Source organism: Pholis gunnellus (assembly GCF_910591455.1).
Source record: "Pholis gunnellus genome assembly, chromosome: 4".
In the NCBI taxonomy this organism is placed as follows: Eukaryota; Metazoa; Chordata; class Actinopteri; order Perciformes; family Pholidae; genus Pholis; species Pholis gunnellus.
The window spans coordinates 25,657,619-25,683,812 of record NC_136530.1 but is presented as its reverse complement, the minus strand read 5'-3'; the positions used below and the strand labels follow the sequence as shown (position 1 = coordinate 25,683,812).

At 40.1% G+C, this 26,194-nt stretch overlaps 1 protein-coding gene across 2 annotated transcripts in view; it reads right to left on the bottom strand.

Moving 5' to 3' along the window:
* nlgn1 (neuroligin 1) overlaps positions 1-26,194 on the bottom strand; it is a gene marked incomplete at both ends in the record, with an annotated part of 295,431 nt that overhangs the window by 93,116 nt on the left and 176,121 nt on the right. The gene's annotated exons all lie outside the window — the stretch shown is intronic.

The following is a 26,194-nucleotide window of genomic DNA, read 5'->3' as shown; positions in this document are numbered from 1 at the left end:
TTCCCCCTGGGGATGAATAAAGTGTATCTCTATCTACTTCTAGTATTTGTTGTGGTTCATCAGCAAGTGAAGCCAGATACCAAAAAACATGTAAGATAATTAGTCTTTGCTGTTTTTCAATAGCTTCAGCACTCTTTCTGAAGTATTAGTACGATGCTGCCTGTTTATACTTCCTGACCTTCGCCGAGGCCGTTTCCAGAAGTAAAAAATAAGTTTTGAATCTGCCCCGGGATTCGGATCTGCACTGAAACGATATGGGCTCCTCCTCGGCCCAATGCTACACTCATCCAAGAAGGTTCATGAACATCAGGACAGCAGGTTCTCCACAATCCTGCTGACGAACAAACAAACCAACCGACCGAAAACATGACCTTCCTCGTAGCATATTCAAATTCAATGTGTCAATAAAACTGAAGAAAGATGAGACCAAGGTGCATATTTAAACATTTTTAAACCGAGATCAGAAACCTTCTTTTAGACACTGATAATGTACACAACCCATGATTCCATCTGGTTTGGCTTAAAATGATTGTCACAGTAGAAGTTAACGTTGTGTAATCCAGTTTCCCTCAGAACGTCATTGAAAAGCAGTTTCTTTGTACAGGAACATCATCTTTAGGAGTTCCGGCTGGATATATACACTGCATATATTGCACATATACATATATCATTTTCATTCAATAACTAGACAATAGACAATAGACAGAAACTGTCTATTGTACCTTGCAGTAATAGTGACTTTGCAGCGGGTCTGTTGACATGTGTGTAGTAAATATTAACAGTTCTTTGGTTACCGTATGAGAAGATGTCAATGAGGCTCATCAAACAGGAAGACGGTGCCGGCAATTTACATTTCCGCTCTCACACCATTCCATAAACAATATATCACGAGTTATCGGAGCGCCGCGCTGTTCTCTGGACTATTATGCCCCATCGTTATCTCCCACCACAATGAGTGGGGACAGTGGGACACTAATGAAATTAGTCCAGACAAACCCCTTCCATTCTCTGTGTGCCTCATTAAAGCCTGATGTCCATTCACTGTGAACCATCCAGCAGCACACTGGCCAGCCCCTCAATGGGAACCATTAAAAGATTGGAACATCCACCTCTGTTCGGCTAATCAAGTGCTGGATGAACAGAGCTGGAGACGGAACACGAGCAGGTGTGTTATTTAGTGGGGCTGGACAGTCAATATCAATTAGACTAATTACTTCATCATTTCATATTCCACAGAAGCTGTTTCACTGCATGTTCCTGCTCACAGCATGTATGTTGATTGTTATAAGCTCTCAGAATCATAATACTTCACAGTTGATGGTCTCATGTTGTTGTTGCAAGGATCATAGTGTCATATAATGATCATAGTTACAATGTATTATAACCCCTTCATAATGAAACATAATCACTGTTATGCTGCATTGTAATGTGATTATAAGTTGTCGTTGTTTGCTTTCCAGTAATAAGTGAAAATGGATTCAATGTGTTGTTTCACATCACAATGAGCTCTGAGAGAACATCATGCTTCATCATGTGTTGTACAGCTGTATGAATATGTATGAGTGTTATAATAATACTAATATGAACAACATTACAATAAGATGATTATGTTTAGAATGCGTTATAGACAATGGAGTCATAGAAAGTGTTACATCTCGACCAAGTAAAGTCTCACAGCAGCCACGTCCCCGTTTAGTCCTGTTCACAGATGAATCAACGGATGCATTGATGTGCATCACTTTCTAATCACAGCCAAAACAATTCAGCACATATGAGCTGAGCTGGAACATTAGGATTACAAAGGAGCATGTGGTATTGTTGAAACTAAACTTGGGCTTTTGTAAATGACGAGCTGTGCAATAATAAACGTGTTCTATAGACTGCCTTTGGGGACTGTAGTGTTTGTGCATGCGAGCTATACTTAAGTGGATTTTATTGTTTCCTGTCTCCCTCTAAATCCCTTTTGTTGCTCCTTTTTTTCTTCTTTTTGCTTTAGTAGATGAAGAACAACCACCGAGGAACCAGGCTGGGCGTTTCATCTATAAAGCACATTTAAGCAGATGTTCACTCTGACCTGTGAGAATTAAGGAGCTGACTGCATCTTTGTTCAGAATGTGCTGAGCAACTTTTAAATCCTCATTTATTTAATCTCATACACTCCAGCACAGTGGGAGCGGATTGACTATAAGCTTGTTTAGAGGCACAATTTTCAACTTCATCTGCACACAGAGAGGCAGGGGGAGGAATAAACAACTGCATTACCCACATTATCTCATTACTATCTGAAGCACTGCACTATTTCATTTCTAAGCAAAGTAAATAGCTTTGTGAGGATGTGAAATACACGTGAAACCATTTAACTCTGTACATGCGTTCACTAACTAACTCAGCCCGTGAAAACGTCTTACGTAACTCTGAGAGGAAAAGGAATCGCTGTGAACCGATGGCTGTATAAAGAATGTATTACTATGACGGAAATATAATGTTTTACTTGAACACTGTGCTTATTCCATGTCTTCCTGATACTGAATACGTATTCTATTCAACCTCACCTCCTGCTGTTCAGTTTTCTTTTTGGAAAAATGTGACAATTGCTCTCTTGGGGCGAGCAACAGTGAATGAAACCCTGTGAGTCCAACTCCGCAGAGAGACGCAGTTTGGATCGTCACGCTGAGAGGCAGATTATTTTCTACTCAAAAGAAGAAGAAGGAAAATAAAACAGACACCACTGAAGTTGTCTGTCAACATCACTGGGATCAAAACAGGTACTGAAACTGTCACCTGGCAGGATTGAAGAGGAATTAGCATAAGTTCAGGTGTCCACCAGTTGAAAGATGAATCAAAGTGAATATGACGGTAAGAGAAGGAGAAATCATTGAGTGAGACGCATCGCTGCAGGTTGAGCAGCCTCTAGCTGTCAGTGCTTAGTCCCGGTTTTCATCCTTAAGAAGTTATCCCGATGATGTTTTAGACGTAAAGCACCTAACGCAGTCATGTATTCATCTGAGCAGACTTCTTTACTTCTCGCTGCTCTCCTAATGTACTGTTTTCACACGCCACCTCAAAGGGTTTGATTATTATATTCATTATATCATTCAGTAAGTCATAATTAAGAGATTGATAATGATGTCCAAATTCAATCAAATCACATACTTTTAAATGATTAGATAAACCATTTTGTTGCCGAGGAGATTTAGAGGCACACTGATCATCCTCGTAGGGAAATACACAAAACAGAACACAATAAGCTTTCATACGCACCATTGTAGGAGAATATGTTGAATTATTACCCCATAATGTGACTTTGTGAGGGTATTTTCTGAAGGGGCTCTAGAATCAGGTCGTAAACGATAAATGATCCAAAGATATCATTCAGGACCTGATGCAGTTTGAACTTCTTCTTCTTTTCTTTTTTCCAGTAGAACCATTTTGACCACTTTGACTCTTTCCTTGAAATCATTGGTGTTGCCTTTGATCCAGCAGATGTATCCTCTAGTGTCTTCCACTTAATGCTCGTCTCCTTTCCTCTCCCTCTTTCCTTTCTAGCATCTTCCTATCTCTCACTGCCTCTCTCTCGCCTCCCCTCCAGCCTCTACACACACACACACACATCTCATATGTATTATTTATTTTTCATTTCATTCCTGCTCAGTGGTGTGGTGAGGTCAGCCATCTATTTCTAAGATGAGGTTCAAAACTTCTCAGCCAATCGATAGCGAGGATCAGGCAAAGCTGAACACCAACCAACCAGCAACCTGCTAAAACAGCTGTCCACGCTTACCTATTCCCCCCATCACTACTCAATATAAGGGATTGAGTTTTGTATCTTTCTTTATTTTATTTTGAAGCACGAGTGTTAACTGAGTGTATCCGTTCTTAAACTCATTACACACCAGCAGTGTGACGAATAAACAACACAAATATGTAAATACTCACCTGCAAATATTTAATGTCTCGGGCTTTTATTGTGAAAGGTGAGAAAGTAAGGAGCGGATCTGGTCTGTGCGTCTTTTGCAAAGGTTGAAAAGAGTAATAAAGCGTTCTTGGTTCAAACTACAGAGTCTCCAAGATCTGCAAAACGGGGTTAATGCCTTTATTTGTTGTGAAAATAATGTGTTTTTTTCCTCGCGTAATATTCCCATTTTGGGAGAAAGTATTCATGACAAATACAATATTTTGGAATATAGTGTACACACCAAATAATTACCAGTGACAAAAATAATGCTACCAAATATTGAACTACTTTAACAAATGACAGATTCAATTCATATATACAGGAACAAAGAAAACAATGTCAATCTGTTTCAGTTCATCCATCACTTAACCAGATTCATCAAACTCCTTTGAGTGAACAATAAGGGCTTTGGTGTAAGACGCAAGTCAAAATTCTGATAGTTCTCATTATATAATTTTCCATTGTAATATATTGTGTTTGAGATTTAAGTCAAATATGCAATTGCTATTTCATGGATGAATATTAGGCAGAAATTGCAGCAGTGATAATGAAGTCCATTTCATGATCACAGGTTTTTGGTCCTCCTGCGCACGATGCCCCCAAATTTGTGGGCTCTCGGGCTCAAAGGGGGTAGCATATACCGTCGAAACAATTTACAAATCGAGCGCAAAGAAAATGCATTTATACATGTTATATACCAGATTAAACAGCAACATCTGGGCAACACTATCATGGAAGTCATTTTTTACACACTCCAAACACAACTATACACAACTAATACAAGCAACTAGAAGATGTACCACAATATCACGTATTTGTCGCCATGACTCGGAAAACTACCACTCCTGAGAAAACTACGAACAAAGAAGCTAACGGCTACACGGCCGAGCAATACATCGCAGAGCATGAGAATTTGACAGAGAAGCCAGAGATATCTTCAGAATTTCTCTCTGTGAAACCATTACAGAGCTGTGAGCAAACAAACGCCAGAACAACAAACCGCTTATCCAAAAAAAAATCCAAGCAGGACCTTACCTTTACGAAGAATCACAATAATTTCCCCGTTTGCTGGCTAAACACTGTTCCTACGCATGTCCTGTGTCTCTCTCCTCTCAACCTAACTTGTGGGACCCGGGGGAAGAGGTCAGACTTTTGGCGAATGGAATTTTAGGCTTGGGGGTGCGCGGCGTTTTTTTTTATTTTTACTGGCTAAAGACTCTGTCAATCAACACCAGTCTACTGCTACCGCATTCATAAGACTCTGACGTGTCTAAAATGGTGTCATTTTCTAAAATTGACCAATCATAAGGCTTCCTGAGCTTTTTTGGCTTTCAGCTGCATTATGTAAAATAAATAATATCAATAAAAGTGCTTTTTTTTAAGGCGAACCTGAACATTTTCAATTTGAGCTGTGTGCCATCTTCATTTAGTATTAACCAGTAACATAAACACTGATATTTACACATCTGATCAAATCTGTGAAGTGTTTCTGTTATTATAACATCAAAATGATTCAAATAGACCTTGTAGTTAGAGATTTACACTCTCTTTAGTATGGGTATGACATTTTTGAGCAGAGGCCTAAAAATAGCGTTAAAGTTTAAGAGGTCTTAATGTTGACATGGAAATTGATTTAAACCACATTTAACAGAATAAAGGGAATTTGTGCCTCACATTCTCAGATCATGTAAATCACATCTGATATTCAATGGAAAAATATAAAATGTTTATTAAATTCATGGGATTCAGAGTCATTTATTTTCCAATGATTGTCTTCAGATGATGGAAGTATGCGGCTATACGGGCTCTGGCGCTCTCCAAGGTGCTGATCCTGGAGCAGCAGCGTGGTAGTTGTTTGTGTCCCCTTCTGGTGGTATGAGCTGTGAAGGTCTAACTAGCTGAACCTCAGTCTTCATCTGAGTTATCGCAATCAAGTTCTGTTGTGTTTTTATGACAGCTGAGTTTATGTATACGTCCTAGTTAGTTCTGTTAAATATTGATGACTCCAAAGTGTATAATCTATTGTGTTGCCGTATGCTGGGATGATGCAGCCAGCTTCCTTTAAGTCCCAGACCCAGCTGCCTCTCTGATCTCTCTCTTTAAAAAACAACAGGTTCAATGCTGATGCCTATTTAGTGCATATGTCTGTACAACTGCTTCTGTAACTTTCTTTGCCGCATGTTATCGGGCTCTGTCTGATCACACACGGTCTGTCTGAGCATTTGCATGTGTGTCTGAGTGAGTGAGAAAAAGCAATCCAGACCACCTTCTCAAATAAGTAATAAAATACATTCTCTGACCATTTCTGTGGGAAAATGTAAATGCTGGCACTCCCTTTAATTGGCTAATTTATTGCGGCCATAACTCAATGTGGGATGTGCAGGAATATGTCAGCAGATAAAGTCGTCACGCGTGGAAACAGATGGGAGTTCTCTTGCCGTAATTTCCGTTTTAGATCAAAACGACATGAATGCACATATTTGTGCTCTGATGCCGTCCGGCAGAAGGCTGAGGCAAATAACCATTCCTCTGATGACTGCGTGCCTCTTCACATACAGACCGCGCTCATCTCTCAACCAGCGCACAGCTGCCTGGCGCAAATCAAGCGCACCCAAATTGAATCGGCTGCACATGAAGGCGAGCCAGTTCTCAGGAAACAGGGCGAATTTACATCTTCTATTTACTGGCATTTTGATCGCAGTCCTTTTTCTATACATTTGTTATGTTTCCTTCTTTTCCTTGGTGTTGAGAATAAAGTGTCAGATGACACTGTTCATTCTTACATATATTTCATTGGAATTCATTATACAATATGATAATTCAACTCTGCCTCTTTCCCCCGGGGACGGCCTGGACCCAACCATCCCTGAGGATCCCCAGACCCCGCTCGGGGAAGCAGTGGTCCACATATCCTCCTCTGCTCTGACCTGAACTTTACAGCTCATTAGTTATACGAAGACCAGCTGCATAAAACACAGAGAACTCACCGCTGTGTGAACATGACTGTGTCGTCTCCAGGCCCACCCCTGAGAGCAAACACGTGTGTGGAAGTCACAGTGTGTGTGTGTGTGTATACATAGAAATAAGAGCTACAAAGACATAGAGGTCAAGTAAGTGTTTTTTTTACTAGAAAGTTATGAAAAAATATATAGATACAAATATATTTGATAACCTAAATATCAAAAAGATCCTTGCCTGTGCCATCTAAAGGACACAGAAACTGTGCACACAGAGTCTGATGCATGCTATTATTGCCTTTGTTGCAAAAATGTGTAAAATAAGAGAATTATTAAGGGGGTACAATGATAGCGCTAGTCCCAAACAGGCTAACAATAGCAATAAGCTATTGTTTTGCTGCCTTGAGCACAATCACTACTGCCTGATCTATCCAACATTCTTTGTTCTGCAATAATCCCCGATATCAAGCTGTTCCTCACTACCTGCCACAATCTGTTGATTCTGCATCTCTGTATTATGTTCATGATGACAGTGAGTCAGTTTATCTGATGCCATTTTGGATGGAGCTGGTTGTGAGTGGTCACACAACCCTCTTTTGGCTGTTGAAGGATGTAAACCTGTTCCCAGAACTCGGCGGACGACGGACGAAAGAAAACATTATTGACAAAATATGAGGTCACATGAATATAAATATGTCATATCAAACTGATGTTACCATAAATTGTATGCATATTTAATGTGTAAAGTCCACTGAAATAATGGATACAATAGATGCATATTTCTTAGAATATTAAGAATACAAACAAAAAAAGATTGGAGAAAGCAACTAAATACATCAACGTAAAAATTGTCCAGGTGGCAAAACATACTGTCAAGCATCAGCATCATCTGTTCAACACAGTTCTTCTCCGTATTTTATATTGTCCTTTTGTGTGCAGCCACCTCTTCTCTGGGTGTCACTGAACCATCATTAGCTGATTAATGGCTCCCTGCTGCGGCTGTTAATTGACATCATCTATTCTTCATTAGCACTGCCCCCGCTGCAGACAGAGTCAATGTGTTCCTTCACCCCTCATTTCACCCAAGGTGGTCTTGCCCTTCACCTTGGACTAATGCTGGGCTGAACCAAGTCAAGGTCCTTGCAGGGGTTCTGAGGGCAGCTTTGGGTTGAGTGCTGCCACTGTTGGTAGTGGTCCAATTCTAACTTGCATGTGGAGTGCATTACTCAAACAGATGAATAACTTCAGACTGTATTTTGATAATGACATCTGGATGACACGGCCGATGGTTGAAACACAGGATCCGTCTCAAATTCTGCTCCATTGTGTGACCCTCCAACCAGCCAATCATGGAAAAAGAGATTATGGATCATTTCAGAGCCATGAGGATGAATCAGAAAGCCAAACTGAAGTACTCGTCATGTTAAAAACGTCAGGAAAACATAGCGAGGACGAGCTCTTTAGTTCTAGACTTGAATCTGAATGACTGACTGATGAACACGTTTCATTTGGGCTTTGTTACTGGGTCTGACATCACATGGTATTATTTAATCGTGGGTCCTTAAGGGATATCTTGGCCTTGTCATTTTCAGCTGACACTGCAGCAACATTTGCTGCGAGCAGTTTTTTTTTCAGATCAATAAAAGCCAATTTAAGATTTCTTTGACTTACAACAACAGGGCTGATCTTATGATCTTGATCTTCTCCACACTTGCTGCTCTTGTCCAACGGATGTCCCCATTCGGCACAAGACAGGGACGTACCCGCGTTTAATCCTAACCAGGGAAACAGCTGTCAAAGAGCAAAAGACAAGGTCTTTCTCAACCACTGAAAAACATCAGATTCAGAGCTCTGGAACTACACAAAAATAAAGAAAACCATATGTTTAGTGTGTAGAAAAGAAAGGTAACAAGAACATTCAGAGCCATTGTGTTTCTTAGATGTTTACAATGTCCACTGAGTTGGTATTTGCAAAGGTCCTGAACCAAACACATTTTATTGTCTTCTTCTGTAGAAAAGTCCAAAAGCTCAACCAACAGAACTTTGGAGCTCTTGTTGGAAACAACAAGTGGAGAAGAGCAATGTTCTCGATGCATAGAAGAGTCAAGGAAACCAACATGTTGTTGTTGTAAAGTCAGAGGAGAAGCAGACAGGCTGCGCTCTCGGTGTATATTTAGACTGAAGCCCGAACACAGAGAGACTGATATCTGCAGAGATAGTCAAATGAAGTTAAGGGTGGAAAGGATTGATGACATTTTCCACCCAAAAAGTTCTGAAGTTGTCACAGCGACTTGCAAAAAAAAAAGAAACAGAAAGAAAGCATATCTAATACATACACCGGCTGCTCTATCTGTTTCTTAGCAACAGCCTGCACCCGAGGCGAGAACGAGGAGCGATGGAGAGATAGCAGCAGAGCAGAGGACGGAGAGAGAGAGAGGTAGCGGAGTGCGTGCCCTACAACGTGTTTGGTTGCGGCTGTGGTGCACATTGATTTAAGATGATAGCCTCCTTTAATCCTTTAACCCGCCCACTTCCACCATTACAGAGGTTTCCTGAGGAAACAGAACTCTCATCTATGTGTGAGAGAATGATCACCCAACTCAAAGGAAAGCATGCTTTCAGCTGTGCTGCAGACGCAGCTGTGAACACTGTCCACTACCTGCTCAGCACCAAACACACACAAGTTGTGTTTACATTCAACTGTCAATTATTTGAGTGTATTTCGAGCCAAAATTTGTGTCACAAAAAAGAAATGTGAATTGGTCGTGTTTCCATCAACTGGTTTAGAACGAACAAACTGGGCATCGTCTCGGGTTAGAAGTTAGATGTTGAACACCATGTTAACAGAGCGAATACAGAATAGTATAATAAAGGGTTTGGATAGGGACACACATTTACAGTGCATCCGATAAGACGGAAGTTCTCCAGAGACGCCTTGGATTACTCATCATCTCACCTTCACAAACAACTTCAATAACAACAATGTTAATGTTACATTCATTCTCTAAATTTGAGAAATAGCTTTTAATCACAAAATGATGTGAGAGGTCTGTAAGTATTGTGTTACTGCTCTGACAGTGTGTGTGTGTGTGTGTGTGTGTGTGTGTGTGTGTGTGTGTGTGTGTGGTCCTCAGCAGAAAGCCAGTATTTGACCTTGATGCCAGCATGGCAGACAGACAACTGTAACCACCAGATGGCCAGTGACCCATCCACTGCAGCTGCTGTATACAGGGTGCAAACACATTGTATGCACACACACACACACACACACACACACACACACACACACAGTCCATGCACACAGAATCCAACAAGGAATGGATCTGGGAGCTGCTGTTGTTTCAATGGAGGAGCTTAGAACAGGAGCTGGGATAGGTAGGCCGACAAGCTGAACAGCTACATGAAGATTGTCTTTAGAAAACAGTCTTAACCACTTAAACAATGCAAAAGAGACCTGATGAACTCCTTTTATATTTCCTATAAAAGGAGTGAACATAAGGTCAAACTACAAGCTTCCTCACCTTATGACAATCTCTGGAAGCCCTGAGACGGCAGGCAAAACCAGTTATCTCCTACGTAGCAGTGAGAGATCAACTGTTTTTTAATAAGTAATGAAAGTCTTGTTCTTTTTTGGCAAAGACAAACTAAACTCTGCCTTTCCTCTCATGAGATATCAGATATTGGCTTAATCAGGCTGTTTTTAGAAAGAAAGCCGTGCAGAATGAAGCGCTGAGTGCACGATACAAACGGCATTGGAAGTTCAGCCAAGTGCAGCATCAACAACAGTACAAACGTTCAATGTGAAACATAATGGAACTGTGAGAGTCCTCCATGAAATGATTGGAATATAACTGTCATGGCTGTTGGCTGTTGACAGTGTGGTGGTTGTCAGCTAATGACAGCGTGCCGCGTCAGCAGGACTGCCCTACGACAATGAACCACAGGCAGCAATGGATAACTGTATCTGGAAGAGACATACGAGACTATAGTGCGTATGTAGGACATAACATCAGATGTACCGTAGATAGGAGATGAACCAAGAGCCAACACTGCCCCTAAAAACAAATATAAAATAGCAAAAACTGGACTGAGATGAAATCATTACTGCAGAAACCAGAGGCTCTCCTCTGCCTGCTGTTGCTTGTTGGTATATTAGAATTTCATCACATTGTTTGATTGTTCATCTATTCTATCCATGGCATTGTTGTAGACAGCTCTTAGGTTATCTTGAAGATTCCAGGATGTGATAATTGATGTTGTTCTTCTTGGAATTTATTATTTTTATTTAATCATTGTTACATTAGACAAGAACATGTTCATCCTGTTATCCCCAAAAAAGACGTTCCCAGACAATGAAACTGCATTGTCTTGAGGGAAAGGTGTTTTCTTCCCGATTACATTTATTTTTGACAAATCACAGACAAGTTCCTAATGTACTGTGAAATGCAGATATACAGTAGATATATTAAAGTGCTGAACCAACTCAGTGTTGTATCGACAAATGTAACGGAGTCAACGGGATTGGGTGCTTCATTTGTTTCCTCTCATTCAGCCTGGTCTGACTTTAAAACGCATCAAAGGATCTGCTTCAGCTGGGAGAAGCAGTTCTGAGATGAACTGAACTGGTTTCTTTGTAAACCAATCACAAGGTCAGAGTGAACCAGCAGGAGCCAACCAGATCCTCAGGACTGACCTTCGGCGCTTAGTGCAAACCTGACCACAAAAAGCGGGCTACCTGGATTTATTTGTGGCCAGCTGATGCTTTTTAGTTACAAACTGCACCAAGGATGTCCTAGTTGTCTCATTCTTTGCCTTTTCTACTTCAGCGGTGAGTTTTGTGTGTGAGGAAGAGAGAAGCAGTCTATGTGGGACAGAAATGGCAGCTAAAGATAGAAGCCGAGTTTGAGAGGCGAGGAGAGTGAACATGGCTTGTTTCAGAGATATCTAATGTATGATCTGAGCCGGAATCAAGGCGGAGAATAACAGGGTTATAAATATGCTATGATTCTCTCTCTCTATCAGTTCTGCCTTGTTTAGATCTGTCTCGCCCCTCGCTCTACCTCTCCATCTACTTTGAGATGTCCTCATGTGTTCTCACTCCCTCGGTCTCTTCGCTCACACACACACACACACACACACACACATATATAAATATATATATATATATATATATATATACATACATATTCTTTCCCTCCAAGTATTCCCGCTCATGTCCTCTCATCCTCTCCATTAGCCAGTGCTACCATGACAGCCAGCGTATGTTTCCCGTTGTGATTGCTGCATTTCACACCTGCAAGGACATTAAAGTTCCTTTTTCTTCACCTCTTCACCTCTGCCTTTATGTGAAATACTTCCATTTATTTCAGATGTCTCCGGCTCCTCCCTATCTTCATGAGATACTTCCCTATTTTATGATTGGCTCTAAATTCAATTTTTCTGTTGATGCCATTTTCTGTTAATGCAACGTCTACACTCTAGCTGATGTCGGCGTAATGCACATCTCCACAGCACTAAATATGTCAGAAGGACAACAGAGTCTTATCATACTCACCAATTTGAGGCTCTGAGTTTCTCCTTTCAGCAGAATTACTAGTTTAATTACTACTCACATCTACATTTAGTGAAACTCAACATTTCCTGCACGTTTCACACTGAAAACCAACAAGTGAGTGGATGCTGGGATTGTGCTCTTTGAAAGTGAGAAACAAATTTGTATTCATTGACTGTTAATCTAGTGTCTGGTGAAATCAACACTTCCAGCGCAGACATTTCATATTAAAAGTCTTCCGACAGCTCTGGGGGCACAATCCCTCGACACGCTTTTATGCGAGACAAATGCTGGACAGTGAGTGTATATTAAAGACAAAAGCAGTATCAGTGGAAGACAAAATGTTTTATGTTGCTGTTGTTGAAAAGAGGAACTCTGTCATTATGATAGGATTCCGTGGAGATGTGCAACAAAATGACGAATCTATTAAAGCAGAGATGAATGATTTTATCTTTTCAGCCATATTCCTTCACGCTGGCTATTGTTTGACTGTTGTTTTGTATTTTTGGGATATAGGATTATATATAGTGTACTGATCGATGTTTATCAATCTGAGCTTCTTCTATTTGCAGAGTTTACAGAATGAATAAAGTCTACACATGCATCCCATCAAATCTACCAACAAATCAAACTAAATAATAATGAAACTCTACTTCTGGAAAATATCAATAAGTAAACTATACTAAGACAATGATGAGTGACATGAAAAAGAGAGCATTACATTGAGTTTTATAACTTAGTTTTTTTGGGGAGTTGTTCCTGTTCTGATGTGAGGGTCCTGGGACAGAGGATGTCTCATGTGTACAGACTGTAAAGCCCTCTGAGGAGAATTTGTGATTTTGGGCTGTACAAAATAAATTGAATTGAATATAATTGAAACCCTTCATCCCTTCATCCCTTCATCCCACAACTCTCAACCACCTTTCGCACCCAGAGTCCATCCCTGACTTCAACGTGCAGTAAACCATTGGAAACCCTTCTCGCTATGAGCGTGGTTCTAGTTAGTGAACCTGCATGTCTGTGAGAATCAGCCATAGTGCAGAATGTTTTTGTTATCATGACAATCCCCCTTGTGTTGCCCACCACAAGTCAATGTTAATAACAATTCATATGCAATGTGCATGAGTAAAAAACAAACCTGTTCATGCACGCAGTGCTCACAGTAGAGTTGAATTCAAAAGAGCAAAGTGAATCCAGAGAAAGAGAACGCTTACGAAAACCCAATCAAACTGGGGACGGCAGGAATGACAGAAGCTTTTTCTTTCAGCAGACTAACCATGAAGTTCGAGACTAAACCTTCCTCCTTTGTCTGGCTGAGGTGTCAGTCATCCACACACACACACACACACACACATGTATGCAGGAATTGTGAAGCCACAGCACACTGAGATCCACTGCCCGCAAAGCAAATCACTCTGAATAAAAGCTTCTGGTGAAGACTGCTCCTATGGCCTATTGCCTGTGTATTTTTGTTATTCCCGTTTGTTTGCTAGTTAGCCTAAAACACAGCACAGGCACCATGCTGCTTCACTTAAAGACAGCCAGATGATAACAGCTGTGTCATCCTTATCAGGAGCAGCAAGAGAACCAGCTACCAGCTGATGATGAACTTCATTACTTAAGATTACATTACACTAAAATTGGATGTTATTGATCCCAGTGGTGACATTGGCCAAATGCAACAGCAAACAGGCATACTAATAGGCAAATGAAGTGAGGTACTCTGGAGATATGTATAGTACACTTATTTACAAGATATTCAGCTGGTCATTTTATATTATATAAAACATCTGTGAATAAAAACAAAATTACAGAAAATTAGCTTTGATTTCTATTTTTGACAATATCAGAAAGCGGACATATTCAGCATAGGTTGTTTGTTCATATCCTCTTGTACGACCCACGCTTCCTATAATAGCTCCCCTACCAGAGACAGGTGACTTGGTTAGGTTAGGCAACAGCACCAAACTATGTTGACCGCGGCCTGGATCCAGACCCAGATGCTGTTGTATCTGGACCTGGGCCTAAAACCGATAGATAATTGAGAATTATAAAATTCTGCTTCTATTTTAACCGGCAAAGCTTTTCTAGTCTTTACGGCACTCGTTCAGCGGTTCAGGAAACACACCGACCAATTACATGCGTGGTAAATCACATCACGTGATGCAGCTCAGCCAATTAAATATGAGTATTCTGGTAAACTTCCCGACTCGATCGAGATTTACACACACGGGAGACACGGGGCAAGAGACCGAGTAGTTAGAGAATAATACGTGAGTCAGAAGTTATTTCACATGACATTCTCCGAAAGGAGAAAAGTGGACAACTTAACCAGAGCCTTTAACCAAGAATGGACAGACTCTTACATCTTCATTCTTCCCACGGACAGTTTAAAACCAGTACATCTCATGTGTTCAGTTTAACACCAGTACGTCTCATGTGTTCAGTTTAAAACCAGTATGTCTCATGTGTTCAGTTTAAAACCAGTACGTCTCATGTGTTCAGTTTAAAACCAGTACGTCTCATGTGTTCAGTTTAAAACCAGTACATCTCATGTGTTCAGTTTAACACCAGTACGTCTCATGTGTTCAGTTTAAAACCAGTATGTCTCATGTGTTCAGTTTAAAACCAGTACGTCTCATGTGTTCAGTTTAACACCAGTACGTCTCATGTGTTCAGTTTAACACCAGTACGTCTCATGTGTTCAGTTTAACACCAGTACGTCTCATGTGTTCAGTTTAAAACCAGTACGTCTCATGTGTTCAGTTTAAAACCAGTACGTCTCATGTGTTCAGTTTAAAACCAGTATGTCTCATGTGTTCAGTTTAACACCAGTACGTCTCATGTGTTCAGTTTAACACCAGTACGTCTCATGTGTTCAGTTTAAAACCAGTACATCTCATGTGTTCAGTTTAACACCAGTACGTCTCATGTGTTCAGTATAAAACCAGTATGTCTCATGTGTTCAGTTTAAAACCAGTACGTCTCATGTGTTCAGTTTAACACCAGTACGTCTCATGTGTTCAGTTTAACACCAGTACGTCTCATGTGTTCAGTTTAAAACCAGTACGTCTCATGTGTTCAGTTTAACACCAGTACGTCTCATGTGTTCAGTTTAACACCAGTACGTCTCATGTGTTCAGTTTAACACCAGTACGTCTCATGTGTTCAGTTTAAAACCAGATTGACATCACTTCACACCTGAATGAACTGAATGTAAAGCAGCAGGACAAAGTAAAATACATTTTTCTAAAATGAACTACTTTATTTTAAGATGCACATTTTTCAAAAGCTTTCTGTTATGTACTACTATTCTTAAATACAGCCCTTATTTTACTCAAAATGAGAGAAGATTTATTTATTAATAGATTATGTATTATTTATAATTCATCCAGTTCAGTTTGAAATCTGACAATAAATATTGTTATTTAATTGAACTTGATTTATTTGATTTGACAGTCAGTTGTTGACGACATACAGACGTTGATACAACTGTTGGCTACTTCAACACATAAGGCTCTAAATCATAACGCAAGTTAGACATTATTGTGATGTGAGGAGAATCTCTCTAACTGGACCTCGTTGAATTTGAATTGAATACCCCTGCATTAAGGCAACAAAACTACTTGGTTAGCTTTAGGCAACACAACTGCATTGTTAGGTTGAGGCAACACATAATAATATTCACCTCAGCTTTCAGATAGTTTTGTAAAGCTACAACTAAATGACTAATCATCCACCTTTTATGTCTCTGTTATTGCCTTTAAAACACTTCATCAATTTGATGAGATAACAGCAAATCATGTAGATGGCATGAATGATGAAAGCCCATCATTACCAATGATGGATGCATCAATTCTCCAAACATCAATTCTAACACTTTTTTTATTTCCTCAAATAAAAGTTGCTGGATGAACGCCGTCAACATCTCGCCAATTTGTGGACAACTGCAACTGATACTATGGAAACAGATGAGTGCAGAATGTAAATGAGCTGGTGGTGATTGATGATCATGAGAAGTCCTGCTATGTCCAACGTAATGAGCAAGTTGTCCATTTTGAACATTATCAGCGGGACACTTCATATCATATTCTGCAGCAGTATGTGTTTTTATCTTAGGCCTTAGTGCAGGATTGTACCATGTCTCTATAGCAATAATCCACTTTAGAGGCTTGAGGCGGCCCAATATTTTATCGCCACACCATCACAGAAGGCAGGAGGAACTGATTGAAAAGAAATTATGAAAGGAGAGAGACAGAGAGCGAGATCGAGAGAGAGAGAAGAAGCACACAGTATCTGCAGAGCCTGGTGGGTGACATTGGAGGGAAGACTGAATACAGGTTATCAAATCTGAACCCAATATAAATCTCTTTCATCAAGCTCTCCATCTCATTCTTTCTCTGAAGCTTTTCTCTGAGCTGCCTGTATACTCTGTATAACCACATCAAACCTGCAATGAGACGCTGACTCAGTCAAGGCTCTGGCTCCAAACCCAGACGCACAGAATTATTATCACTCCCTCTAAATCCTGAAATGGAAGTTAAGGGCCCATTCTGTTGGAGTCTTTTAAAAATGTGAAATATTCTGCATCGAGTATGAGTTTTACAATCTCTATATGATCTGGTCTAGCAGGCCAACATCATTTCTGCAAAGACCAAGGCTGTAAGCAGCAGCACGATGCTCAAAGTAGAGACCACTCGAATAAACATGGTAATCTTAAGCGTCATGTAATACCTGGCAATTGTTTTATAGTTTGCTCTTAATATGATGGTGATATGTTTAGAGCTAAATGATAAGTTCATTAATTCAATAGACAGTTGCCCCAAGACAAGAAGAGGAGTTTTATCTTTTTTATAACAGCAAGTTTAGGTTTTGGTGTGTTTTTCAGACAAAATAAGTAATCAGAGAACATTACGTTGGGCTTCTGTACAATGATTGATATGTTTCACCGGTTTAACTTTTAACGGATTAAATGACGAAATGAAAAAAAAAGACATCAAACAATAAAGAAAATGATATTGGTAGCCTTCATTTTGTTACTAAATTGCACACAGTGTCTACACTCAGAAAATCATTTTCACACCATCTGTGAGCTGGAGTTGTAAAGAAGGTGTTGTGATTATTTTCTGTGTGTTGCTTTACGTTCCTGAACAACTCGACGAGTGGAATTCTTATCCACTATAACAGCAGGACATTTGTCCATCCACTCAACCCCAAAATCCTCTGGCGGGTTGGAAAGACATGTTTTCTTTTAAAGTATTGCCAAAAATACAGTTAGAAACTGTAAAAACAGATTTTTAGATTTTGATTTTACCTTTATTTCACCAGATAAGTCATTTGAGAACTAGTTCTCATTTACAAAGACGACCTGGCCAAAATGCAAACTTATTGTTGCATTTTCAAATTTCTGACGATCCTTGAACACATTGTGTGTGTGACGAATCCTTAAGTGAGAAATAACAACCAAATCTAAGATAAAATGTTAAAGTGGTATTTCATCCAAATCACTTATGCTACATGTCAAAGTTACATTTTTCCCAAACCATGTCTTAAATTAAATTCTGAGCTCCTCAGTGGAACATGGCAGCCATGACTGACTGGAGTGAGACCAACAGTCACGTAACAAAACTCTGTGAGACTGCAACTGAACTGCAGGCTGCTAAACCAGAGCTGACAGGAGAGGATCTCGGTTGTAAAACTGTTTATAGTGGTTCCTCAAACACTTGTGATCACTTGGGGAAACATTGGATACATAGATTCCATTGTTTTTAAGCCAAGGTTTTGGTTAAGGTTACGTTTGTGTCAAATAGACTTTCAAAGATTTATAAAGATTTAAGACCCTTTAGCTCTGTGCAGGACTTGATTGCAGAGATGATTTCAAGAAAATTAGTTCAATTCTTAGATTTCAATTCCTGAGCAATATATAATTCTGAGCTTCAGTTTCTGTTCTGTTTGTGTCTATTATGGTGATATTTTGAAAGTTCTAATCGCTTGCATTCATGCGACTCTGATCGCTGAACACCTGGTAGTTTCATGTGCAAACGTACACAGAGACGCCAAGTCCAACAGCAGCGTTCATCAGTATGCTGGGGACACTGTGTTATATGTGGCAGACGGGTCATGGGGGGCCTCTGTGGGCTGTCTGAAATGAGACGTATCCAGCCCAGCACAATTAACACGCTCAGACCGTGCACACTCACATACAGACAGATGCATGCACTGCAGACATATTGGACGCACACAGACGTGCAAGCGCACACGGAGGTAGGGCGGAGTGGTGGCGTGGCCACTTTGGTAATTGTAGTGCGCTTTGACAGCCATCTTAATGAGATAACGAGAGAAGGAGGGCAACTAAGCGCCACCCTCCTCCTCCTCCTCCTCATTCTCCTCGTCCTCCTCTTCATTTACAGAGACAGACGGAGGGGTCGACCTTAGAACGGAACAAGACAACAGTTAAAGGACAGAGAAGGGAGCAAGCAGAGAGAAAGAGAAAAGGGTGTTCAAGGAAAAGAAGGGAGGGAATGAAAAGGATGAGGAGGAATAATAAAAAAAGATTGGATAAATAGAGAGGAGGACAGGATGATGGAGGAGAAAAGGAGGTTCTGATTCTGGTAAAAAAGGAGACAAAGGCCAGAGGAAAGGAAAGGCTCCAAGAGGACGGAATGAGAGAGGAGGTTGCAGACAGACAGGAGGCTAATAAAGACAATAAACTGCACAGGAGGAGGAGAGGATTCTGATCCCTGATGTGCACCTGGCAGGAGGGGCAGCACTGATTGGAGGCGTTTGCCAGACAAAAATGAACAGAAACAAATAGGGCCGAGGTAAAAGCAACATTTTACTGTGAGCCACAGAAGCTACTGTACGAGCTGCAGCAGGTCTGCTGCTTATTAGGTAGCAGCGTCAGCTAATAGCCTGTGAGCTAACTCACTTCAAATGGAAGCATTAGAGGGCCCTGCTGAGAGCATCAACAATAGAAACCCACACCAAAACAATGACTTCTTTTGTCGTTTGTTCATTTTGCATTGTGGTTTCAAATGAGTGAGTTAACTGATGCTGTTATTCGATCATCACTTACAGGACTTCGAACTTCGGCCAATGCTCTCCTCCCAGTGATAACACATCATTGTTTGTATTATTTTGAATTATTATTTATTTAAAAAGAAATACAGCAGAAGCAAATTGACTTTTATAGCTGGATCAAAATTATTAATTGAAGGTAGAACTTTTTTAAATATATTTTGTAAAAGTTAGTTAATTTAATATTTTATTTTATTGTATATATTGTGCTTTTTGTATTATTGTTTTTCGTCCTCTGTACTTATTTTTATAGCTTTACCTATATCTATAAATGCTCCTGTAGCGAAAAAATGTCCCGTTGCGGGATAAATAAAGTATCTATCCATCTATCCATCTATCTAATCCATCTAGAAGTCACACAACATATCTGCACACTTCACAAGCTTTTCATATTGCAATTATTATAAAACATTGCAACCTTTCAATCTAACATAATCTTCTGTCAACTAAACCCCACAGAAGAGGGCAGGCCCTATACAGTTTATGGACACAAACCAAAACAAAGACTTCTAGTTATGGTCCTGTATCTAAGCCTTTGCTTTAAGAGTGTGCACACATGTGGGCATATCTGGCATAGCGTTCTACTGGTTTACATCTTACCTCGCTGACAGAAGTTTGAATGTCTCTGAGGGTGATTGTGTGTCTGTCACCTCTCCACTGTCTTGTGGTGTACCACAGGGCTCGGTTCCGGGGCCTCTGTTATTTTCCCTTTACTTGATACCTTTAGGACCAATGTGTCCTATCATTTATATGCAGATGATGTCCAACTGCATCTGTCATTCAAACCCAGTGAGGCTTTTGCATGAACTAGGCTCCTGGACTGTGTCAATGCTATCGGAGACTGGACGGCAGAAAGCTGCTTACGGCAACAAGACGGAGGTTCTAGTCATTGCACCAGATGAGTTTGTCTCTATGATCAAGCAGAGTATTGGTCCACTCTCCTCTTCTGCCCATTGCAACCTGTGCAATCTAGGGATTTCCTTTGATCGATCCATGTCGTTTGACCCCCATGTTCAGCAGCTGTCCAGATCCTGTTTCTTCCACCTAAGAAATATCAGTAAACTGAGATCTGTAGTATCAACAGCTGAACTAGACATGATCATCTCTTCACTGGCTCCCTGTAGCATTTAGGATACACTTTAAAATTCTCACCATCACTTACAGAGCACTACACGGTCAGGCTCCTACATACGTAGCTGATCTACTTCACCCCTATTCACCCGCCCGCACTCTCAGCTCAAACGCTTTAGGTCTTCTGTCTGTTGCACGCACACGCCTTAAAACCCGTGGTGACTGAGCTTTTGAGGCAGTAGCACCAAGGCTGTGGAATGCTCTGCAGATTCTGTGAACGCATTCAGAAATCAGCTCAAAACGCACCTCTTTAGAAAACCAAAAAAAACCCCAAACTAGCTGGTTAGGTTGAGGGAAAGATCTTGGTTTGAGTTCAAATAACTACAGAAGTGGCGTTAGATATGCCAGATACATTGACATTCACTGCTGGTTGAACAGGGGACAGGAAGAGCAGTCTTCTGGATTAAAGTCTGGCATTTTTAGATCCATCCATCCCTTCACCCAGTTTATCACGCTTTATACTACATCACATGTCCTTGCTAACATGGATTACAGACAAATTGATTCAGTGGGATATATACAGAATGGCCTGCTCATGTGCAGTGAAGTCCATAGCTACATGTTTGCCACAGTAACCTACAAAAAAGCCCCCGTCTCTCTTTGTTTGTACCTCTGTCTGGGCACTCTTTATCTCTCTAACACTCCCAACAACACAAGCTCAACTCAGTGTTCCTCTTTTTGGTGCTAAAATGCTTGTACTGCCTAATCCAGCCCCCAGGTGTTTTTCAGGAGGTTACTAACGGGGAGTGATCCCGCTCTGTTCTAGGACTCGCTGTTCATTTAGGGCACACACACACACACACACGCATGTATGTATGCAGATGAACACACATACACACACTGAGAGTGGAGGCCAGATGGGCACATCTGTGACCAACAGCCATCTTATACAGCCCAGGTGTTGGTGTCCCAGTGTGTGTGTGTGTGTGTGTGTGTGTGTGTGTGCATCAGTGCTTTTTACACAATAAAATAGCACTAAAACTCATTTTTCTGGATTGGAAAGCCTCTCAGATTAGAGAGGTTTTTGACGTTGTGTGAATAGTTTGTACACTAAAGCATGGATCATAGTCTTCTTGTATTGTGTTGTATGGTGCTCTCTCTGTAGATGGTAGCTCTTTGAAAAAGACAAAAACTATATGATTAGACACCAATGACTGCTACTGAGGACAACACGTTATGAACCAGTGGGCCTCAAAGAAACACGGTTTACTCTCTCAAGGGGCCCTTACCAGAGTTTTGAATCTTAAATGAAGTATTCATTATTATAAAAAATAATGAATCATAAGAAAATGTCAGGGGAAAAAAGTTGTATAAATATACATTCAAAGCAACATGATCACAGTCTTTACTGTCTGTCCGTCTCCCAGTGAGAGAATCAGCTGCTCATAAATCAGAGGTGAGCAGTGTATTATATATTTATCCTTGTTGTATTAGACTATTTAGGCAATGTTGCAAATCAGTGACCAGCACTTTAATGACAATATGTGCATTAACATGATTGGATAGTTTGATTTGACAGATATTTGATTGACTTGATGAGACTGCTAGTGTTTAGCTGAAGATGCAGAAATGTCAAAAATGTGTCAACAGACAAGCATCCAATTCTACATAAATGAATAATATACTTTTAATTTATACTTTAACAACAACAGAGGGATGAATGGGTGTTAATGAAGCCTTTCCTTCTGAGAAATTCATATTTTCTCTATAATTAGTACAATCACATCGTTAGTTCTGAGAAACCTTCGAGGATTTTATTTCCTTTTTTGATAAATCCAGACCTGTAACATAAAGAATTACTAAAGATTGTATCCATATGACGCTTTTTTGCAATTCGAGATTTGATCTTATCCCTATAAAGATCATTAGATTGTTCTCTGAGCCAATAAATTCAAACATTATTTTACATTATACAGTCCATTTAGGAGCCCGATATCCAAAGCATTAACGATGAAAGTGGAACAGAACATATATTCCTTGTGCACACTGTTGGAATCCTTTTAATTGAAAACTGTACTCTATCTGATCATTTCTATCTCACTTAATCCTTCGCAATATTTCTCTTAAGTAGCAATCATTACATTGAAGCATTCCTGTAATTATTGGATTAGATAGATTAGTCATGGAGGGCTAGTTTATGTAATAATAAATCTACTATGTTATTCAGCTGGAGATCTCCTCTTATTCCTCTATACTCCCTCTATTACCAGGGCTTAGCTCTGTCAATTGCATACAGTTGTCGACTTTAGAATTAAAATCCATTAACTTGCAAGCAAGGTCTCATAAATAATGGAACACAATAGTTTACATTTCAATAAGCCACCAATAATGTCGTGTCTTGATTGTAAATACAGAACATCTAGCCTATATGGTACAATATCCAAGAGTGAGGTTTACAATATCAGCATAGGTGGTCTCCCCCCAACACACACACACACACACACACACACACACACTGGCTCTGTAGTGTGGCATCTCCTGTCAGGTTTCCTGGATGTGACGGTGAAACTGATGGTGATTTATAGCAGGCACAGAATGGCTGCCTGAGATGGATGCAGCAAACGCACGTTTTAATATCTCAAACACATACCACACACACACACTCACACAATGCTGTAATATATCACACACGCACACAGTTTTAATTCATCATAACTGACTGACCCATATATATTCTCACTGAAGGCACAGTGCGAGAGAAAGCAAAAGAGTGGAAGGACACACAAACAGAGGAGGAAGTGAAGACGTGAGGAGACAGCAGGGCAGTGAAGGACACAGTGACAGAAGCTGGACGATGTGTAAGTAATGTTTCCTCCTGTTCCAGGCCGATTCCAATAAAAACAAAGTTCAAAAGTTAGTCCCTTAGTTCGAGTATTTCTGTTGATTAAAGAAACCTCGGCATGAGTAGTTTGAATGATACGCTGCTTAGAGCCAGAAGTTAAACAGCACTCTCTAAAATCTATTTTAAATTTTTCTGAAAACATCTATCTCAAACAACTTGATTTATTTAATAGTCTCGCCAATAACAACATTTTAAAGGATTACACATAATGATACCGGTATAATTGACTTTCTTCCAATATGTATTTTTTTGACTGAGTAGGGCCTAAACGCATCATAATATCACTCAACGCAGCCTCCGTTGACGTTAGCTGTTAGCTCCGTTACTGTGCCGAGCAGGACTGAGCTGCTCACTGGCTGCTAACAAGCTAACAGCTAACATTAACTAGCTGTTCTGCTCACATCAGCACGGATTTGTTACCCACAATGTAGCATCACCAGGAAAAAATGGGGTGCACGAGTGTTCAACCACAGGTGTGTAGCACAAGGATGTGCAGTACCACACAACAACGCACAACACATACATTGATTTGCATTATAAAATGCTTTATAATGTAATGTAATAGTGCTTATAACTATAGTTATACAGCGCTATGAGCAGATTTGAACACATGATTATGTTCATAATATATCATAGAAAGTGGTGCTGATATTTCTCTATGATCCGCTCTGGTTTGTTATTGTATTCGATAAAATACCAAACTAGCTCTTAATATAATAATAATAAAATGTAAGGTGTGCATTATGTCATGCTCCAGCCAGAGGAAGGAACAGTGTGACAACTCAACAGGAGAAAAACCCCTTTTGATGAATCAATGTATTCCCACAGAAAAAAGCAACAATAGCAACACTCCTCCCTGTCAGCAAAATTGCGCTATTAACACATTTTTTCATCTCTCCATCGATCTGCAAGAAATGACTCCCCCTCTGCCTCCATCCTTCATCTGCTGCCTCTCGTCCTCTCCCTCTGCAGTGTACAGATTACATCTGTGCTTTCATTACACAGCTTTATTTTCCATTGCTGAGCTGAAATTGTGTCTCGCTGTTTGCCATCATTCGGCTTTATTACCGCAGCAGCCAGAGTGTCAACATGCTGCTCCGTCTGATCCTCTGCTCTGCTGGTTGTTAGACTATCATGTTACGGAAGCTTGTGGACTTGGGAAATTCCTGGCAGCCATCACAGATATTAAATATCAAAATATTGCAAGTAGAGCTTGAAATTAACACTAACCAGCAGCCCGTGGTAATCGTTTTATAAGTCTTTAAGGATTTCATGTCTGTCAGTTGCAGCTGCTTTGGCAGACAAAAACCCTCAGCCGTGCTGCTATTTTGTGTGCTATATATATATAAGCAGTGGTGGGCCGTCAGGGCCAGCAAACCTTCTCTGCTGGCCTACACAGAATCACAAAGTTATAGCCATTTTATGATTTAATAATTTTTCGTAAATACGTGTGACATAATTTATAAAAATATTTTCCCCATTATCTTATTTTTTCATTGCACAGCTACTGTGTTCCTCAGTTGCTCTGCTTCCAGTGCAGCTTGTTTTAAGTAGAGCTTTTATCCAATCAGATTTCACCTCTGTGTCTCTAGGTAGAAGAGAGGCCCGAGGCCTGCAGACTCACCAGTGAATCCATTTGCAGTTTAAGTGAATGGGGACGATATTGTTGATTGTCATGGTGTTCAACCAATCAGATCTTTAGATTGACATGTTGGGCGTATTCTTTGACGTGTCAGAGCTGCTAGCTGGCCTACAACTACGTCAGCATTACGTGCAGCTCAGTTTCCAGGTGCAGCTCTGCAGTGAGGTGCAGCGTGTGCTGTGATTGGTCAGTGGGCGAGCATGTGACTATTGTGAAACAAAACTTTAAATAGCCATCAGAGGCTTAGTTCAAATTGAAAGATATGGAAGAAATTACATTTTTTGCATTTTGCTTGGTGTAGATTTTTTTTTTTTACCTAGCTTTGTTTTTTTACCACTCAGTTGGGATTTAACCGTGGGATTAAACTCTTTGTCAACAAAGAAAGGAGGATGGAGTTTGTCTTGAAATGAACAGCATTTGGTAAGTCAACTGCGTTAGTTTTTCAACATCTAATATCTGAATGGCCCTCGAGTGTGTTAGGGAAGTCGAAAGGTTTTTAGCTTATGTCATTAAATACACTCTGTGTTCTAAAAAAACACAACACTTTCACCCTCCACTCTTCCGAACAAACAAATTGTAGATCCTTATGGACACCATGATGCTTTATTATGTGCGAGACCGCAGAGAAGCATGCATGCCTTCAGCAAATACATTAAATCCGTAAAAGCAAGCTGCAAATAATACATAGCACCTACTGTTGCAAAGAAAACCATGTTATTGACACATCTTTCAAACAGATGCCAAGTTGTCAACTTACAAAAAATAGTCACTTGCATACTCCTGCTTAAAAACGTTCCTGATTTGTTATGTTTTATATAATTAGAAATGATTATGTCTGGAGTTTAAACTGTTGGATTGTCAATTTAGGCTTTGGAGATAAAAAACAATCGAAAAAGAATAACTGACAGAATAATTGATAATCAAAGATCCGCCCTGGACAAATAAAACCACTTTGCTTTGTTTCATCATTTTAGTCTGATATGGTTTTTCCACAAAAAGCTACAATTAAACAGTTAGAAATGATATGAATAACTCCTGA